Here is an 8957-nt window from a genome sequence, read left to right as displayed (position 1 = left end):
CCTAGACCCTATGAATATGTCACCTCAAACGGTGAAACGAACTTTGCGATGTGATTAAGTTAAGGATTTTGAGAGGGAGAGATTATCCTGGATTATCTGGGTGGGCCCACTGTAATCCCCATGGTCTTTATAAGAGGGAGACAAGAGAGTCAGAATCAGAAAAGGAGGTGTGATGACAGAGGTTGGAGTGTGTGCTCTGCAGTTGGAGGAGGGGCCGTGAGCCACGGAGCACAGGCAGCCTCTAGAAGCTGGAAAAGGCAGGGAAGCGGATTCTGCCTGGAGGGTCCGAGGAGCACAGCCCCCCCGACACTGATTTCAGGCTGTGAAACCCATTCAGACTTCCGTCTTCTAGAACTGTAAGATAATAAATTTATGTTTTAAATGACTAAGTTTGTGGCAACAGAAAACTAACATAATAGTCAAATTTATCAGTCTTTCTTTTCATAGCTTTCTAGGTTCGGGTTCACGTTTAGAAAGACCTTTACCACTCTGAGATTATAAAACTTTTCCCCTGTCTCCTTTTGGAACCTCCAAGGTTTGAGATTTTATTACTTTAACAGATTGACTAATTGAAGGGAACAGATGGAACAGCAAAAAGGAAATGGTGGAAAACTTGCCCATTTGACCTTTGGACTAGGGCTTGTCTTTCCCCGTAGGAGTCTGCTAGTGGAGGTGGGGATGGCCATTTATTGTCCATCCAGCTGACACTCAGGCCTGCAAAGCCTCGCTTTGGGGGTGGTGTGCTGGGGGGAGTCAAGGACTGAAGGAGCCACAGCTCTCCTTGTGAGAGGGATGTGTTTCCCACGGCTGCATTGGGGAAGTAGAATGTCCCATGCTCTCGTGATGGGACTCAGGGAAGCATGTAAACCTGAGGGTGGGGAAGGAATGCCTGTGGGACAGGGCCAGCTACATAATTTGTGGGGCCCAGTGCAAAATGACAATGTGGGGCCCCTTGTTCAAAAAATGGGAAAAAAGTACAATTAGAGGTGGTAAATATAGCTAAAGCTTTTTCCTTTCTTCTAGTCTCTCTCTTGACTTGTCATGGTGTTTTTTACTTAGTATTTAATGCCATTTTAAGTAAAGAAAAGTTAAAGTTTTATATTGTTAGCATGAATTCTTTTTTTTAAAAGATTTTATTTTTTTCCTTTTTCTCCACAAAGCCCCCCAGCACATAGCTGTATATTCTTAGTTGTGGGTCCTTCTAGTGGTGGCATGTGGGACGCTGCCTCAGCGTGGCCTGATGAGCAGTGCCATGTCCTCACCCAGGACTCGAACCAATGAAACACCGGGCCACCTGAAGTGGAGCGCGCGAACTTAACCCCTTGGCCACGGGGCCGGCCCCTGTTAGCGTGAATTTTACCACTCATGTTTATATTGTGCAGGGCTAGTTTTAAACGCAAATATATTAGCATTTAACTCATGTGGAATCACCAAAATTACACAGTTTTTGTTTTGTAGCTTGTACATGCATACATACAGCAAATCCTCGTTACTTGTAGATTCTGTATTTGTGAATTTGACTATTTGCTAAAATTTATTTGCAACCCCCAAATCAATACTCTCGGCACTTTTGGTCATTCCTGGACACGTGCATGCAGAGAGTGGAAACATTTGAATCAGTCAACATGTACTTTCCCTTCTGAGGTTGAACGCGGTGAAGTTCTCTTTCTTGTTTCAGCTCTCCAACTGCAAACAAGCGTCTCTTTGTGGTGTATTAGTGCCGCATTTTCTGCATTTTTATGTTTTTTGTTGGTGATTTCCGTGTTTCAAGTGACCCCCAGGTGTAGTGCTGAAGTACTGTCCCGTGTTCCAAATTGGAAGAAGGTTGTGACGTGCCTTACACCTTACAGAGAAAACATGCATGCTAGATAAACCTCATTTGAATGTGAGTTATAGTGCCACTGGCTGTGCGTTCAAAAGTTAACGAATCAACAATATATGTTAGATAAGGTGTCTTTAAACAGAAACACACATAAAACAAGGCTATGTGTTCACTAGCTGATGAAAACATTGTGAACAGGAGCTGGCAGGAACCTAACTCTATATTCCCCTTGGGAGCAGCATAGTTCAGTGTTTGCTAATTCAGTGTTTGTGGTGACTTTGTAGATCATAACTCTGGTGAATAACAAGAATCAACTGTGTTTCATTCTTACAAGAAGAGTGGAAACACTGCACATAACTAACAACTGTCTTCACTCCTGTGATAGTGTGATTTATAGTAATTACAGTCATCCCCCCTTATCAGTGCTTTTGGTTTTTGAAGTTTTGATTGCCCACCGTCAACCAAGGTCCAAAACTACTAAATGGAAAATTCCAGAAATGAGCAATTCATAAGTTTTAAATTGCACACCATTCTGAGTAGCGTGATGAAATCCTGAGCTTTTCCCCTGTTCTGCCCGGGATGTGAATCACCTCTTTGTCCAGTGCATCTAAGCTGTACAGGTTCCCCGCCCGTTATTCACTCAGTAGCTGGTTATCAGATTGACTGTCATGTTGTCACAGTGCTTGTGTTCAAGTTACCCTTATTTTACTTAATAATGGCCCCAAACACAAGAGTAGTGATGCTGGCAATTTATTACAGTGTACTGTTGTAATTGTTCTATTTTATTATTAGTTATTGTTAATCTCTTACTGTGTCTAATTTATAAGTTAAACTTTATCATAGCTCGTATGGACAGGAAAAGACATAATATATATAGGATTCAGTACTATCTGTGTTCAGTCATCCACTGGGGGTCTTGGAAGGTATCCCCCAGAGATAAGGGGGGATTACTGTATGTATTTGGTCTTTGCCTGTTTCCGGCACAGAGCACCTAAAACCCTTGGAATTTCTTAAGGGATGAGAGTGACAAAGGTACCTTTTACTATGTTAATGAACCACACCTAAGGATGGGGACTGGTTGCCAGAGAACCAATCATGTGATTAGAGGGTTGGAACTTTCAGTCCCACGCCTGACCTCTGGGGAAGGGAGAAGGGCCGGAGGTTGAACCGATCACCAGTGGCCAATGATTTAATCAATCATGCTTATATAATGAAACTTCCATAAAAACCCAAAAGGACAGGGTTCAGAGAGCTTATGGGTTGGTGAGCCCAAGAGCTTCTGCCAAGAGGACAGAAGCTTATTTGTGCAGGACCTCGCTCTGTGAAACTTTTCATCTGGCTATTGGTTCGTATCCTTTAATACTTATTGTCATAAACTGACAATCTAGTGAGTAAACTGGTTTCCTGAGTCCTGTGAGCTGCTCTAGCAAGTTGATCGAACCCAAGGAGGGGGTTGCGGGAACCTCTGATCTACAGCCAGTCAGTGAGAAGCACAGGTGACAACCTGGGCTTGTGATTGGCATCTGAAGTGGAGGCTGCCCTTGTGGGACTGAGCCCTTCACCTGTGGAATCTGATCTATCTCCAGATAGGTAGTGTCAGGATTGGGTGGAATTGTAGGCCACCCTGCTGGTGTCTGGGAAATGCTTGGCAGTGGGGGAACTGATGATCAGAATCCTTAACTCACTTCTGGTTGCATGTGCGTTCTACCAACACTCTGTACCTTCCACTTATTAATGAGTAAGGGAAGACCGAAAAAAAAAGAAACTACGAGTTACCCGATTTTTCCCTCTCTTGCTTTGTCATTGTTTTCAGCATAAGTGGTTAACTAACATAAGGAAATAACAGAAGTAAGAAAGGATGTGGTATGTTTCTTTGCTCATTTGTGTTTCTTAGAACACCATTGCCTTCTTTCTGACACCGGCTTGTTGACTGTTTTAAGATCCAGAGTTTTTGGAAGTATTTGCAAGTCAGTGCAGGCCCTGAGCCCACAGGAAAGTCAGTGGTAGTGATAAAGCCCCATGATGCTCAGGGACGAGACATGCCAAAGGGACAGCAAACTCCTGTCTTCTGCTCAGCAGTAGAGGGAGAAGGACAGAGATGAAAGGAGGAGACTTAGCAAACCTCTGGGTTTGATACTAAACAGTATTCTGAATGAGGTCACAGCCAATACAAGTGTGAATATTTAATTCACTATATGCAACTGATACCGGCTCAACACAAGGTTGGTGAAGGGAAGCCAGGTTGTATAAAAGAAACCACATTGTAGCTTTAAATGACCTCTGACTAACTAGCCCAGACGTGCTCTATAGATTTTGTGGCCCCTCCCAGCTGCTTTAAGATGATAACTTTGTTCTTGTGAGTTCTCCAGGAATGTGATGACCCCCGGGCAGAGAGCCTGTGCTGATAGCCAACATCAATGACAACTGAAGATCAAGGTATAGGCATTGATCTGATCTCTGATGCATATTCCAGTAAAACAGAGGATGATCAGGAACTAAGACCACAGGTCTGCCCCACCCGGAGACCAGCCCCAGACACAACTGGCCTGTAGTTTTTGTTCTATAAGACGGTTCTTTCTGACATTAGTCGGCTGTCTTCCCTCTTGCTAGCAAGCTGTAATAAAGAAACCCTTTCTCTCCTACCACCTTGCCTCCTGGCTATGGCATGTCTTGGGGAGGGCAGATGACTCCCCTGGGCAGTAACAGAACTAATTAAGGAATCATAATGGATTAGTTATTTTTACATCTACTTTCTCATCCTGATCTTGAAAATATTTAGCATTATCAGGCATATGAGATGAGATAATTACTGCAATTGGGCATTCGATTTGTCAGCACAGTGCTTGATGGACACAGCAGGTAGTGGGTCTGCTATCTCAGAGGGCGTAGCAGGAGGCAAGTCTATTGTCTCGAGCTGGGCGGTCACAAGTGAGCGCAGCAATCAGTTTCTAGCCTAAGGAAAGATGCTTAATCCTTAAGGAGATGCCAACGTTGGGAGGGGGAGGGAAGTTGCACCTTTATCTCAAGGGCCTTTGTTCTTGCCATAGGGAATATCTAAAGCAGATATACAATGCATGCTCAACAGCCATGGTCAGGCCCTTTTGGAAAGACAAGGTCAGGCCAAATCAGGTTTATACCAAACACCTTCCTCATATTCTCCAATATATCCTGTTGCTTGCCATTTTTATTTGTCAGATTTAACTCAAAGTTTCCTGGCAACTAATGTGAGAAAATAATACTATAAAGGGAAAGAATTATAATTTAATAAAAAGTCTTTCATCTATCCATCTGTAAAAATTCTCAGAATAAGAAATAAACAGAAAGGTTCCCTACCTAATATGAGACAATCTACAATTTATTAACTATTCTCAATTTGGGAGAATGTGTATAAGTATAAATGGCTTATTGAAGTGTCCAGCTCACTGGGGCTTTCTTTTCTCTTGGACCTGTCCCCCAACTGTGGGAGGTTGACCCTCCCTTTCTTACTGGGTAGTAACAACTTCCTGTTTTGACCCCATAATTTTTCATCTCATAACTATCTCTTAGTTATGAGAGTTGTCTCAGGCCAGTCTCTAAGATTCAGTTCTGTCTGAATCTTCATTCTCATGCCTGATACAAACCTCTCCTTACTTGACTGGGTGAGGTTGCGTCAGGGACTGGTGTTGGCCACGCCAAGATATGTCTCTTTGGCATGAGGATTATTTGGGGCTGACACAGGGAAGGAGGCTCTGAGGAGTGGAACTTGCTTGCCTTTTGTTAAGAGACACTTACATTGTAAAGGAAATCTCCATCTGTAAAGGTCCCTCCCTCTCTGTACCAGGAAGAAGAGGGGGATGACTTTATCTCTAGAAACTCTTAATCAATACCAAAGGCAAGGACTTAAATCTGCATAATAATCTTATTCCTGTTTCTGGTAACCTCCTGTAGCTGACTCCCTCCACCCCCAACACCCTCCTTTGTCGTTAGTTGAAGATGATATTTAAGGTGGGGGCTTCAGCCATCTTGGTGAGTTGCTCAGCTTGCCTGAGCCTCTCCCATGTATACATGTTATAAAGCTTTGTTTAATTTTCTCCTGCTATTCTGTCTCATGTGAATTTAATTCGTTCTCCGGCCAGACGAACCCAGAGCGGGTGGAGGAGATGTCCCCCTCCCCTACAGTCGCCATCCTCTCTGTGCTTGCTGTTGCTTCCCTGGCTAACACTGACTGGCCGTCAATATCAGACTGACACGCGCCCTCTGAGTGGCAGGAATTTAAATGCTGGTCATTTGTAGGGTGAATCTGGGAGCCCTGAAGAAATCTACCCAAAATACAGTCACCAGCTGCGGGAGAGCCAGCTCCTGTCACACTCAGCCTGTCTCCCGCTGTCTTAGTCAGCTCAGGCTGCTACAACAGAAATCCCCTAGACTGGGTTAACTAAACAGCAAACATTCATTTCTCACAGTTCTGGAGGCTGGGAAGTCTAAGATCAAGGCTCTCACAGAGTCAGTGCTTGGTGCGAGCTGCTTCCTGGTTCATGGACAGCCATCTCTTGTCTGTGTCCTCGCAGTGGGGAAGGGGCAAGGGACCGCTCTCTGGGACCTCTTTTATAAGGACACTGTCGACGAAAATAATCCATAACCAATCTATAAATGAAAAGTTGGGAGAGTTTATTCTGAGCTAAAATCTGAGGACCATGACCCATGGCCCGGGGCCTTTCTTCCTGAAGGAAGAAAGTGCACCAAAGAAGTGGGGTGCACAGAGTGGTTATATACCCCCAGAGAGGATGTTTCACATAGGATTGAAATGTCCCTTTTACAATAGTCGTGAGACTGCTCTGTCGGACAGCGATTGATGGAAACAGCAGGTAGGTCTGCTGTCTCGGTGAACACAGCAGGGTGGCAGTTCTATTGTCTGGAGCTGGGTGGTCACAGGTGAGCTGGGTGTTCAAAGGTGAGCACAGCAATCAGTTCCTAGCCTAAGGAAAGATGCTTATCCCTAAGGAAATGCCAATGTGGGGGGAAGTTGCACCTTTATCTTAAGGCCATTTGTTCTTGCCATAGGACATAGTTTTAAAGCAGATATACAATGCGTGCTCAAAGGCCATGTCAGGCCCTTTTGGAAAAAAAAAAACAAAGTCAGGCCGAATTAGGTTTATACCAAATGGCTTCCTCATATACTCCAATATGGCCTATTGCTTGCCATTTTTATTTGTCAACACTAATCCCACTCATGAGGGCTCCACCCTCAGGACCTAATCACTTCCCTAAGGCCCCACCTCCTGAAACAGCACATTGAGGATTAGGTTTCAACAGATGAATTTCTGGGGGAGCACAAATGTTCAGTCCAAAGCACACACCCACGTCTTTTGAGGCCACCTCAGATGGTCCGTACCTCACAGATTTGTGCTGGAGGCCTCTTGCCTTGGCACCCTGCTGAGGTGGTGCCAACAGGATGGCCAGGCCCAGTCACCTTCCCCCGCTGACACTCGCCTGGCAGTGGGTGGCCAGCTGCTTCCCAGCCCTCTCCCTCTAGGTTCTGGCAACACACTCTTCTTTCTCCTTTTCCGGGGGCATCAGCACTCTGCAGGAAGGAGACGGTTCCCCGCTCAGGGTTGCGGGCAGTGAAGGAGGAAAGAACGTCTCTTCCTGAGCAGAATGCTCCTCAAAGGCTGGCCTCGCCCCCTGCCCAGCCCTCTCCCACGGGCCGGGACACCATGCAGTGGGGAGCAGTACATGGCAGACTAGCCTTCTCGCTTTCAGCAAGCCCTAAAGGGGGCTGGCTGACACCTGGCAGCGAGGGGCACTCTGAGCTCAGAATTTGGGGTGTTTTGCACCTTTTTACTCAGCTCTTGGCCTTAGCCTTGACTCCTGAACAACAGAAAAAACCTCACTCAACATTGTATAGTGTAAGTACCGCACTGATACCACATCATGGAGCATCAATCATCAAAACCTGCTTTATCTTGGGCCTTGTGCTAAGAGCCAGGGTAAAGACAAGGGACTTAAATACATATCCAGCTGGCAAAGTGATGCAGATTGATGGGAGACTGTTAACATATTAACAAAACAGTGCAGAATACAAACAAACACCAGAACAATTGCAGTAGGATGTGCTTTATGTACGTCCACTGTGCAGGAGAAGGAACAAAGGCACGGCATAGGAGTGGGCTGAGCCTCCCTGTCTTCCATCCCAGCTTTGTCCACACTTTACAACTATTTTGTATTTTGAAGTAATTTATAGAAGAGTTGCAAAGAGAGAACAGAGAGTTCCTGTACACTCTTCATTCAGCTTCCCCTGATGTTAACATCTTACACAACCAGGGTACATTTATCAAAACTAACAAATTAACTGATATAACATTATTCATTAAATATGGACTTTTTTTGAATTTTACCAGGTTTTCCTTTTTCTGTCCCAGGATCCAATTCAAGGTACCATGTTATATTTAGTCATCATGTCTCCACAATGTCCTCCAACCCGTGACAGTTTCTCAGGCCTTCCTTGTTTTTCATGACCTTAATACTTTTAAGAGTTCTGGTCAGGTATTCGTAGAATGTCAGAAAATTTGGGTTTGCTGAAGTTTTCTCATGATAGGACTGGGGTTGTGGATTTTGGGGAAGAATATCACAGACGTGAAGAACTCTTCCCCTTGATCATATAGCAATGTGACTTATTATTGGTCAGTTAACCTTGACCACATCGTCAAGGTGGTGTCTGCCAAGATTCTTCATTGTAAATTTACTATTTTCCCCTTTCCATATTCTATTCATTAGAAGAAAGTCACTAAATTCAGCCCACACTGAAGGAAAGAGGAAGTTCGTTCCAGGGGAAGTATCAGATAATTTGTGGACATGTGTTAAAACCATCACAGTAATGAGTAACTATTTGGGAGCAGATTCTTTGAGGCTATGGAACTATCGCCTTTCTCCTTGACACGTCACCCACCAGCGTGATAACGATCGCCAGGACCTGCCCAAAGCAATCATTCTATGGTGTCTTAATGGTGATTTTCTTTTCCTCTTATTTCTTCTACATGTATTATTTGGAATTCATCTGTAAGGAGATTTATCCCTTTCCTCCATTTTATTTACTTATTTGACCATTGGTACGGACTCACGGATATTTATTTTGTTCTTTGAGTTATAAATCTAGATT

This window comes from Equus caballus, chromosome 5 (genome assembly GCF_041296265.1).
Source record: "Equus caballus isolate H_3958 breed thoroughbred chromosome 5, TB-T2T, whole genome shotgun sequence".
NCBI lineage: Eukaryota > Metazoa > Chordata > Mammalia > Perissodactyla > Equidae > Equus > Equus caballus.
This window is presented reverse-complemented; position numbering follows the sequence as displayed.